This window comes from Triturus cristatus, chromosome 3_2 (genome assembly GCF_964204655.1).
Source record: "Triturus cristatus chromosome 3_2, aTriCri1.1, whole genome shotgun sequence".
Classification (NCBI taxonomy): domain Eukaryota; kingdom Metazoa; phylum Chordata; class Amphibia; order Caudata; family Salamandridae; genus Triturus; species Triturus cristatus.
The window spans coordinates 1,131,400,113-1,131,411,937 of record NC_140584.1 but is presented as its reverse complement, the minus strand read 5'-3'; the positions used below and the strand labels follow the sequence as shown (position 1 = coordinate 1,131,411,937).

At 49.3% G+C, this 11,825-nt stretch overlaps 1 protein-coding gene across 7 annotated transcripts in view; it reads left to right on the top strand.

Annotated features, from left to right (window-relative positions):
• The first annotated feature begins 8,172 nt into the window (after positions 1 to 8,172).
• The window catches only part of PAFAH1B1 (platelet activating factor acetylhydrolase 1b regulatory subunit 1), a 480,612-nt gene continuing 476,959 nt past the window's right edge, over positions 8,173 to 11,825 (top strand). For 2 of the 7 annotated variants that reach the window (XM_085649938.1, XM_085649939.1), the window contains exon 1: positions 8,234 to 8,371. The gene's annotated coding sequence lies outside the window, so the exon portion shown is untranslated. Of the gene's footprint in view, positions 8,372 to 11,825 lie in introns of all 7 variants that reach the window. The other 5 variants (XM_085649933.1, XM_085649934.1, XM_085649932.1 and 2 more) reach the window with 5 other exon arrangements.

Sequence of the window (11,825 nt, the reverse complement as noted above, 5' to 3'; positions counted from 1 at the left end):
CTTTTCCTCTTTACTTGTTAGTTAATGCTACTGTTTTGGTACCTTATTATGCCTGTTGCACTTGTGCTTGTTAACGCTTCTGTTGCGCTCCATGTTGGCTCGTCGCCGCGGTGCTTCTGCCCGGTTTGCTTGGTTCTCTAGCGTTTTTTGTCTTTAGCTTCAGCTCGCCGCTTTTGCCCGTCTCGGCGTTGCGGGGACCGTGAGGTCATCTCCCTGAGTCAGGGCGCTTCGCACCCGCATCTCTGTTGCCTTGTGGAGTGGGAGATAGGGGCTCGGAGGCTCGCGCATTGCATTCGAGCGCTCCTCTATGAAAATACCGGGCGGCCGTTACCGCACATGCGCGGCGGCCATGTTTCTGTGACAACATGGATATTTTTTGACAGGAGAAGGTCGCGTTTCGACACCCATTGCCCACAGCCTGCGTATTTCGCCCCAATTACGCCCTTTTTGTAGAACAATAACACAATTGGGCTGTATAATCCTTCATAGGCTTTGCCTAGAGTGACAGTTTTCTCTACCAGCAAGCCCTCCCTCCACGTTTGATAATTGCAGTGTGTTCAGGTTTTTTCTACCTGTGTTATTGGCTTGCTGTGGGGTTTGTTCACTTCCCCTGCATGGTGCCTTTGGCCATTATTGATTATTGTCATCTCTCTGTGGGCATTATAATTGTTGCACTTGTGTGTCACTATGGCTGATTATTATGATGAAGATGACTATTACTACGATGACGATGCCTCTGGCTCTCTGGAGCACGATTTGGTTGAGGCTTTGGATCAGGGAGTACAACATTCGGTTAATAAGGCGCTTGTTCATGCCATTAACCCCTTGAAACGTCATTTGTCTATCTATGCTCAACAGCAGGGCTTGTTGCCGTCTGCTCGTGCATCCTCTAAATCTCCTGTAAATCCTCACAAATCTGATTTCCAGAAATTGGCCAAAAGTTTGTCTTCTGACAGGTCTACCCCTAAGTCGACGGTTGGGAGTTCGGTTTCCACCTTTCCTGATATGGATACAGATGACACTCATTCCTCCACTTCGTCTGAACATGACCCTCCTCCACGGAAAAAGGCTTGTAAGGAGCACTTTGTGGACGCTCCCTCACACCCCCCATACTCACTTTTGATCCCTCTGATATCGTTCATCCAAATTCTTCTTCTTGGTTGCCATCCCCTGCTGTGCGGAATATGTACAGGCACATATTCGTCAACCATTTGCAAAGGATGTCAGTGCCCGCCTGAGATCCGAATGTCCACGTCCAGATTTAGCTGACCATTTGGCCGATACTCCAGAAGTGGATCCTATGATGGTCACATATCTCAAGAAGTACGCCAAAGACCCAAAGAAGGGTCTTGACAGGTCTTGGCGTTCCTGCCAGGACAAATTGTTGGACTTGGTGTTCAAGCTAAGGAGTCTTCAGCCCTTGTTGATCCTGATGAGCTCATTGAATGGTCCCAGAGGGCTATTTGCCAGTTGGGCAATGCCAACTGCGCAATTTCTTGTGAGCGGCGCCGTTCCATTCTTCTCAAGCTAGATCCTAAACTGGCGGAGCTCTCATCTTCCGAATCCGGCCCCTTGGCTCAAGGACAGTTATTTGGTCAACCGTTCCTGAAGGAGCCTACACACTTTGTGGCCACTTTTAGTGGCCTTGACAAGGCTCAGGCCTCGCTGCGGCGACCGTTTCGGACGGTTTTTGCCAGGGCAGGACGACACAGGGGGCGCTCGTTCGGCCATGGCTCTCAACAGAATTCCCAGAGAGGATTCCAGTCCCACAGAGGAGGTGGTCAGGACTCCGGATACACCAATCGTTCCAATTTCTATCCCTCTCACAAAGGGAGAGGACAGTATAGGAAAGGTCGATTCGGCGGAAATCAAGGAGGTCACCAGGACTCCAACACTTCAGGTGAGGTTAATTCCAGCTTCCAAGGTGGTATTGGGGGGCAGGATCCAATTTTTTCTCCACAATTGGCGTCTAATCTCCAACGATGCTTGGGTGCTGGAAACGGTTCAGGGTTACAAGATAGAGTTTTACCAGCCCCAGCCTCAAACCCTCCCTCCAACCCCGTTGTTTTTCTCCCTTCAAGATCAGGAGTTCATTTCAGCAGAAATAGACTCCCTTCTGGCAAAAGGGGCAATCCTTCGGACTACCCGTCATCCAAGAGGGTTTGTGAGCATGGTTTTTCTGGTTCAGAAATGAGGGGGCGGATCCCGTTTGGTTCTAAATCTGAAGGAGTTCAATGGAGGGGTAGTTTACTGCCATTTCAAAATGGAAGGGATCCATCTGTTGCGAGATCTTCTACGGGAAGGGGATTGGATGGTTCGCCTAGATCTCAAAGATGCGTATTTGTCGATTCCAATCTTCAGCTCCCATCGTCGGTTTCTACAGTTCCATTGGCAGGGGAACTGGTTCGAATACAAAGTTCTCCCGTTCGGCCTCTCGTCAGCTCCTTGGTGCTTCACGAAGCTTCTGAGGCCCGTCGTGGAATGCTTGCGTGCTCGGGGTGTTCGCATGATTATATACTTGGACGACATTCTAATCATGGCAGATTGTCCCCTCAAGTTGGTGTCACATCTGGAATGGTCGCTCGACCTGTTACAATCTCTGGTATTTCTGGTGAATCCTCAGAAATCTGTTTTCACCCCATCACAAGTGATAGATTTTCTGGGTTTCCAGGTCAATTCTCTTGCCTGTCAGCTTCTCTTACCCAATCAGAAGATTTGTTACATCAAGAGGGAGTTGACTTCGGTTATCTCCAGACAGACTGTATTGTTGAGATCTATAGCACGAGTCGTCGGACTGTTGGCGTCTTCGATTCAGGCGATTTTCCCTGGCCCTCTGCATTACAGGGCGCTTCAACGTTTGAAGATCCGTCATCTCCAGAACGGCCTTCGCTATTCCGATCAAATTGCTCTTTCAGAGGAAGCGAGGTGGGAGATGCAATGGTGGTTGGACCATATGGAAGCCTGGAATAGGCGAGCCCTGTTCGGATCATCTCCGGAGATGGTGATAGAATCTGATGCCAGCCTGTGGGGTTGGGGAGCCCGGTGCGTTCCAATATCGACGGGGGTCGGTGGTCTCCTCACGAGTTGACTCTCCACATAAATTGCCTGGAACTCCTGGCAGGGTCCTTCGCGATCCGTTGTTTCACTCCCCTTCGCTCCAATTGTTGCATTCTTCTCCGCATGGACAATGTGTCAGCGGTTCGTTATGTCAACAAGTTGGGTGGCACGAAGTCCAGGATCTTAGCGGAGATCGCCAAAGACTTTTGGCATTTTTGTCTACAAAAGAAGATCACTGTTATTGCCGAATATCTTCCCGGTCGCAACAATCAGATTGCAGACTGGAATTCACGTCATCTTCGGGATTTCAGCGATTGGAGGCTTCATCCTCGAGTATTCCGTTCTCTTCTCCGGTTTTGGGGCCAGTGTCACATCGACCTGTTCGCTTCTCGCCTCAACACACAGCTTCCTCTGTTCTTCAGCTGGAGGCCGGATCTGGAAGCCCTGGCCACGGACGCATTTCTACAGATCTGGCCGTCACTTCTGTGCTACGCCTTTCCCCCGTTCATGATGATTCCCAGAGTCCTGGCTTGCACAAAACGTTATCTGTCGGAACCGATTCTGATTGCTCCTCTGTGGAGGGCTCAAGCTTGGTACCCAGTTCTCCTGAAAATTTGTTGTGCAGTGCCGCTCCTTCTTCCCCAGAAGTGGAATCTCTTGCTGGACCCTCTCGACAATCCGCATCCCCTGATCCAGTCAGGCTCTCTCCTTCTTCTGGCATGGCGACTTTCAGGGACCGCTGGACGGTCCCAGGCCTTTCACGAGACGCTTTCAAGTTTATCAGTGGATCTTGGGCACCCAACACTCATAAACGCTACTCAGGCTCCTGGAAACGATGGTGTGCTTGGTGTGTTCAATGGGAGACTGATGCCGCTGCAGCGGATGTATCTCTGATCATTAATTTTCTAGCGTCTCTTGCTTCCTCCGGTTTGGCTTATATCGGACGGTTAATAATTTCCGTTCCGCCATTTCGGCAGGCCACGTTCCTATTGATGGTAAACCTGCAGGTGAGCACCCTTTGATTTCCAAGTTGCTTAAAGGCATCCGTCTGGCGAAGCCTCCTTGTCCCAAATACGTGTCCTTGTGGGATGTTTCGGTTGTTTTGAGATTTTTGGAACCCTGGTCTTCCAATTCTTTGTTGTCTCGTCAGCAACTATCGGCTAAACTGACTATGTTATTGTGTCTTGTAAACCTGTGTCTGATATTCGAGCTCTCGACTTGGCAGGTCGCAGTTTCACACCTGATAGTGTTATTTTTGTTCTTTCAAAACGCACCAAAACGAATACCACTTCGATTACCTATCCTTCTTTTCCCTCTCATCCCAACCTTTGCGTTGTGCAATGTGTCAAAGTTTACGAGGTAAGTACTGCTCCTTTACTTTCAGATGTGCAGGGTCAGTTGTTAATTGCTTTGTGGAAGCCATTTCGCCCAGTCACCCCAGCTACATTGGCCCGCTGGGTCAGATGGCTCATGTCAGAGGCCGGCATTGATGTTTCAGTTTTTGGTGCACATTCTGCACGAGGGGCTATGGTTTCCAAAGCTTTCTCAATGGGTGTCACTTTGTTGGACATTATGAAGGCTGCAGATTGGTCTTCTGATTCTGTATTTAAATCCTTTTATTACAAGCCCATTGATCATATTGCTTCTGTAGTGGTGGATCAGCTTTGAACAAGCATAATCGAGCCTCCTGTCCTGCCATAGAATTAAAAATTTGCAAACATTCGTGACAAGAATTTTCAATTCTATTAAGGACAAGGAGGCGAGGATTATCCCACCCAGGTTATCTGCTTACATGTCTACCGTTTGATTTTGCTTTGTATGCACTTGTATTATGCATTGTGTCTGTTACTTCTTGGCATTTTTTACCCCCCCCTTGTTTGGTTCTGATGTTTGATCCATTGTGGGTATGGTATATTACGGCTCTGTTTTGCTTTTCAGGTTCAGATCCGAAATGACGTGCTAGCTGTACGTTCTTCCTTCTACCTTTTGGCTGTTAGCTGTTGCTCGTCCTGGAGGCTCTTCGGCTGCTGCAAGCATCGCTTCTGCCTTTCCAGTGGACTGCGTTTTCGTGATGTTGCTCGTTAATCCATTGGTTTTTGTTGAGACTGCGTTTTTCCTTCAATTGAACTGTTTTTACTATGGACAAAGAAAGAGGATGTCATGTTCTCTATGGTGCCTTATATAGTGTACATACTCTATGGTTGCCCAATGTATTCATGGGAAATGTAGTTTTTTCTTCTTTTTTAGGTCTCGCCTGGCTATCGCGTAAGCGATCGCTCAGCGAGACTTATGTAGGGGCTTCAGAAAATGCTCCCAAAGGCTTCCCAGGCAGATCAGGTGGCGGTTACGCGCACAACCACGCGCATTCCATTTCCCACCAGCTACTTCCTGCGCGTGCGCCACCTCACGCATTCAGAGAGATTTAGTAAGGGGCACAAGACCTTAGGAATGCGGTTTATGGCCAGTGCATGTGAGGCATTCAAGCGCGAAGCTGGCATCGGACTTGAAAGCAGCAGACTGCTTTCACCAGCGCGCGCTCGGCCTCACGTCCTGCGTCCCCTCTTACAACAATTAACTTTTGTTATAACTCACACCCCATATGCTCCTTCCCTCCCACCCTTCCTTTGATGTCCGCTTTTCTTGTTGTTTACAAACCACGCCACACAGTGCTGCACGCCACACACTGCTGCACGCCGCACACTGCTGCACGCCGCACACTACCGCACGCCACACACTGCTGCAAACACTGCTGCATTACACACTGCTGCATTACACACTGCTGCACGTCGCACACTGCTGCACGCCTCACACTGCTACACGAAACACTGCTGCACGCCTTACACTGCTGCATGCCTCACACTGCTGCACGCCTCACACTGCTGCATGCCACACACTGCTGCACGCCTCACACTGCTGCACGCCTCACACTGCTGCACGCCTCACACTGCTGCACGCCGCACACTGCTGCACACCGCACACTGCTGCACGTCGCTGTATGCCACACAGTGCTGCACGCCACACACCGCTGCACGCCGCACACTGCTGCATTACACACTGCTGCACACCAGACACTGCTGCACGCCGCACACTGCTGCACGCCTCACACTGCTGCATGCCACACACTGCTGCACGCCACACACTGCTGCATGCCTCACACTGCTGCACGCCGCACACTGCTGCATGCCGCACACTGCTGCACGCCACACACTGCTGCACGCCACACACTGCTGCACGCCGCACACTGCTGCACACCGCACACTGCTGCATGCCACACACTGCTGCACGCCGCACACTGCTGCACGCCGCACAATGCTACACGAAACACTGCTGCACGCCACACACTGCTGCACGGCACACACTGCTGCACGCCGCACACTGCTGCATGCCACACACTGCTGCACACTGCTGCATTACTCACTGCTGCATGCTGCACGACACTGCTGCACGCCGCACAGTGCTGCACACCGCACACTGCTGCACGCCGCACACTGCTGCACGCCACACAGTGCTGCATGCCTCACACTGCTACACGAAACACTGCTGCACGCCGCACACTGCTGCACGTCGCACACTGCTGCACGTCGCATACTGCTGCACGTCGCACACTGCTGCACGCCACACACTACTGCACGCCGCACACTGCTGCACGCCGCACACTGCTGCACTCCACACACTGCTTTTATGCGAGTTTATGCTACTGACATTGTAAATGACAATGCCTTTTATTTGTTTTAAAACCAAAACATAAATAAAAGGCATTGTAATTTTACAATGCCAATAGTTCAATCTCTTATAAATGCGAGACCTATTGCATTGCAAATGGTTGTTCTGTATTGTGATTGGCTGCTGAGCATTTCTATTAAAGAAATGAGATAGCATAATCCTCGCCTCCTTGTCCTTAATAGAATTGAAAATTCTTGTCACGAATGTTTGCTAATTTTTAATTCTGAACAAATCACATAATCTCCCCGCGCCTACCAAGAAATGAATGTGTCCTTGTGTAAAGTAAGTGGTGCTCATGTAACCTAGGGGTCGAGTTCGTGCTATATGAATCTGCCCCCTCCCCCAAAAATAATCTTGCAGTAGTTAGCACCAAGTTTCACCCGCTTGGTCACCATTATTGTTAAGTAGAGAGGATGTGGTGGGGGTGAGAGAGAGCCGCGAGGGAAGTGCAGCATTTATTTTTTATTTATTTTATTTAATGCGTTTTTATATAGCGCGGACTTTACCCGAAGGTGTCAGAGCGCTTCACAATAGGAGCAGAAATGATACATAAGGAGAAAAATTACAAGTGACATGTTACAAAATCAAACGTTACGGTCCATGAGGCAATAGTGACATTAGTGCAAGTATCAGGAGCAAACAACATATAAGAGGTAGCAAACGATACGTTACAAAAGAAAAAAAAAAAAAAAGCATGGCTCATTCCGTGCAAAATTGCGTTGGGCTCTCATAAAAGACGGTGATGTATGTGTTTATTTAGGCACCAGCAGTATTTGTGCAGTTTGCGCAGACTCCTACTTTTCACAAGATATATCAACCCAAGATGGCCGCCTACCACATTGTCCTTCTTTTGTATCTACATCGCCTAATCGGTGGGGTCTAGGCTCATTCTTCTTTGCCTCCTGTCCACGCATTGGGTACACGGGCCAAGTACGTCAACAGGAAAGCGCGTGCCCTTAAGTGAAGCAGGCTCTCGTCTGAAGAAACAGCTGCCTAATACGTCATACTAGAACCTGTTGTCACACTTGCTCGGTGACAGTGGCGATCATACAATCGCAAATCCCACTGACCCAAACCAGCTCAAAACAGCTTGCAAGGTTTATTTTGTCTTGCAAAATGAGGTCCGATTACTGGCACGTATAAGCATAACATATTACAGAAACGCTTTAAAACGTGACTTATCAATGTATAATGCCTGTAAGTCCGCTGCTTTTGAAAAATAATGATAAACTCCTATTTTAGTTTTTTTTTCATTACAATACAAATGTTTTTGATCTGGTAACGCCTTTTCCAACATGTCTTCCTGAGTTACGTGCTGCGTCCTCAGGCTCCGGATAAGCACAGGTACGCGCAACCGGTGTTTGCGTCTGGCATAATGCGCGCCTGCGTAGTATCTCCGTGTGGCTCTCCTTAGCCGCGCCTGCGCACAGTCTGCCTCCTCGCCCTGCCGGCTGCCGCCAGCCTCCCTCAGCAGTTGATGACGTCACGGCGCTGAAGGCTGACAGCCGGGCAAGCAGAAAGCGGGAGCGGCGGCGGCTGCGGGGGCTCAGAGCGGCGCCGGGGAGGGAGCGGCCGGGCCCAAGCCCGCCAGGTGAGTCCTGCGGCACGCGGGGACCGACCCCACCCTGAGGATGTGGCACCCCTCCCCTCTACGGTCCGCGCGCAAAATGGCGGACGAGGCCGTTGATGAAAATATCAAACCCGGCGTCTGGAGGAGGGGCGGGTGACAGTGTGGGGGGAGCCCGAGGGCGGAGTGGAAGGGATTGTGCCACACTGGTTGCTCTGTTAGAGATTGGGGTGCGTGTGTGGTATGTCACGGTTATGTGATGGACCCCTCCCTGTACGGAACGGGGTGACACTGTCTCTCCTGTCTGGGTCTGGAAGAGTACCCCCTCCACCCCCAGAGGGCGAGGCCCTGCACCATCGCAGCTTGGCTGCCTGTTAAAGTTTCCCGTAGTCTGATCCTTTCTCCATCGTAATGCTCGACCATTTGACCTCCAAGTTCCCATGTGTGTACCTCTCTCCTCACTGCTGCAACTTACCAGCATCTTGCTGTTTACCTCAGGGCTCTCCAGCCTCTGTGTAACCTTCAGTCTACGTCCCTCTCCAACATAACTCCACAGCTAGTAAGCGCCCTGTGGGTCTAGTCACAGTGTCTGTGTCCTCCTTTCACTGTATGTGTTTCAATAACCTAACATCTCGCTTGTGCCATTGGTAGGCCCTCCAGTCTGTGTCTACCCCCAATATGACTCCACAGCCAGCCCCCACTAGGTTTTCATGGTTGTAGTCTCCTATCCAGTGTGCGTGTAACCATCTAGTACTTCACCGTTAAAGCTTGGATCCCCGATGCGCCGCAGGACCACTCCACCAGTGCAATTCCTGGGTCATTCAGTCTTTCCCCCCCTCATCAATATGACTCAACTCGCCTCTAGGTCCCTTGTCCGTGTCCTCCTTACCTCCGTGTGCATCCACCCATTACCTCACTGTTTTACCTCGGGCCCAGTTTATACCACCCCTCTGTTTGTGCCCTTCTCCAACATGGCTCCACATGTACTCCTGTAGACATCTGTATTCGTACTGTGTACACAACCAGGAGCTGAGTCTGTGCTGCAGCGAGTCCTTTCTTCTGTTCTCCTCTCCAACATGATTCCACTGTAAGTTCCGTCTGGGCTCTTATTTCTGTACCTTCCTCAAACTTACAGTTTAAGTCACCTGTTTGTCCACCATCAGGACCCTGTTTTCGTTAGGACTCGTCATCCTTTGTACTCCTTCCCTTATTTATCTACCCCTTTCCCAGTTACCCACGTGTATGTGTAATCTTGGATTAACGAAGTTCCTCTTATGTTGCCCCCCTTGGCTGTTTGTCCAAGATGTTTGTGTGAGTTAGTGTATCCATATAATAACTTATGGGCGACACTTATAAAACATAGTGTGTATTCGTTTATATATGCAGATGTGCTATTTCTGTATAGTCGTGTGTCCTTGGCCCGGGAGTGGTGTTGGCACCGTTGTGGGAGTATACACCATCATTGAGCAACTTTGAATCTTCCCTGTGACATTTGACTGTGAGTGAAACCTAGCTTTCTAAATTATCCTAGGCTCGTTACTGCACGCTGTCCTAGACCAGCCCATCCAGTCATTTACCTGGCGTCTCAGCACTGTGGCCTATACATATCAGTCCCTAACTTTGTATTCCATATTTTTCTTACTAGTAGCGCCTCAAACTTTTTGACCATTTTTCCCATCTGGTTTGTACCCTCCAGCATAGTAACAGGCTTGACAATGGGTTACCTGGCAGCATATACACATACTTTCCAAGAAAGGTTAAAACATGAAAAGTGGAATGGTTGACTTAATCTTAGTGACTGATAATTACTCTACTCTTCATTCTTACTTAGTATGCTACTACAGGCAGGGACTGACTAAATGCAAATCTTCATTACACTCCTCTCCAAAGGATATGAGAGCCATAGCTGCAGACAAGGTCCCCCTCAGTATTGGACAACAAGCAACTTGACACATTGTTCTTCAGGTTTTCCAGGGGCTGAGATTAAATCACATTCATTCTGTTACCTTTTCCCTTCCCAATGAGTATATCTTATTTTGTCTTCCAGATTTGAGGTCAGCTGCTTTCCCACCCCTACATGAGCTGATATGTACTCTCAGACTTTTAGTCTGCGCCCTTGTACCCTGAGAACGCCTTCCAAACTAAGGCCTTGTACAACTCCTATAGTGCACTTAAACATGTAGTTCAGTTTGCCTACATTTCTATAGTCACCCTGTGAGACGGGGGTTCGTGTTCTACCTCCTTTACACTGTGATTTTGTTCCAGAGTCGGAGAGGACCACCTCGTTCCAGGGGTGAGGGTTCCCCTGTATCCACTCAGCACCTCTTCTAGCAGCCCAACTTTCAAACCAGGCACAGCTGTTCATTTTTGGGGCTCAGACCTGTGCTTACATCAGTACCTCATTCTTCTTGTCCAACTGAGGCTCAGTGTAGCTCTTGTTGGCTACATCCCTACACCACCTAGGGCAAGAGCGGAGGTCTGCACTAATCATCCTGAATCCTATTACCATCTGCTGGAATAGAGCTCTTATATAGTCTCCTACATTCATATAACCTATTGCTCGTCCTAGCGGTGCTCCATTGTGCCCTGGCACGTGCTCCAGCCACTATATTTTCACATCTGTTATTGCATGTGCTTAGACCTAACCTCAACTGCTGTATCGTTAGCTCTTTCTTTGGCTCATACCTGCCCTCAACCTCTGTACCATTACACTGTTTTAGGTACAGGTCTGCTCTCTCACCCTTTGTATAGTGCTCTCGAATCCAGAACGCTCATTATCTTTAAGATATCAGCTGTCATTTTCTCTATCTGGAAACAACCTGCTTGTGGCTCATATTTTCTCACCCATGTACCTTTGCCACAAGTTGGGGAGAGTGGCTTACATATGCTGTATTATCCCGTTCTATCACACCAACCTGTGGGATAGTGGGGGTTTAATCCTTGTCCCCCGTACCTTAAGATTTACTGTTGGGTTCAGACTGGGGTCTGTGTACACACCTCGTGATCAAGATATGCTCTAACCCTCTGTACCTTTGCAGGTGCTCTGCGGCTATTATCTGTTTTCAGCCAGTTTCTTTTAACTCCCTGGCTGGCGTAGCCTATGGTGCCTCTTTGTGCTTCTAAAAACATACACATCTTTAGCTACCGCCACCTGGTTGCAGCGCCCAATGGGGTTCAGATGCACCTGCACCCTCTCGTTTGCCAGGGTTGGAGCTGAGCCTAACTAACCCATCTACGTGAACATCTCTCTCCTCCCCAATTACCTTTCTGGGTTAACGCTCGTCCCTTCTGATCTTTTCCTTGTACCCAGAGCTACTGGAATTATGCAGTTATAAGGCCACTGCATTTTTCAAGTAGTTATGGATTTCCCCTACTTGTCACACATTCCACCATCTGTTGTATAAAGTGCAGATTTTTAACATATGTTTCTAGCTCAAATTGATGTAGGGTTCCTAAAAGAAACGACGCACTACTGGTG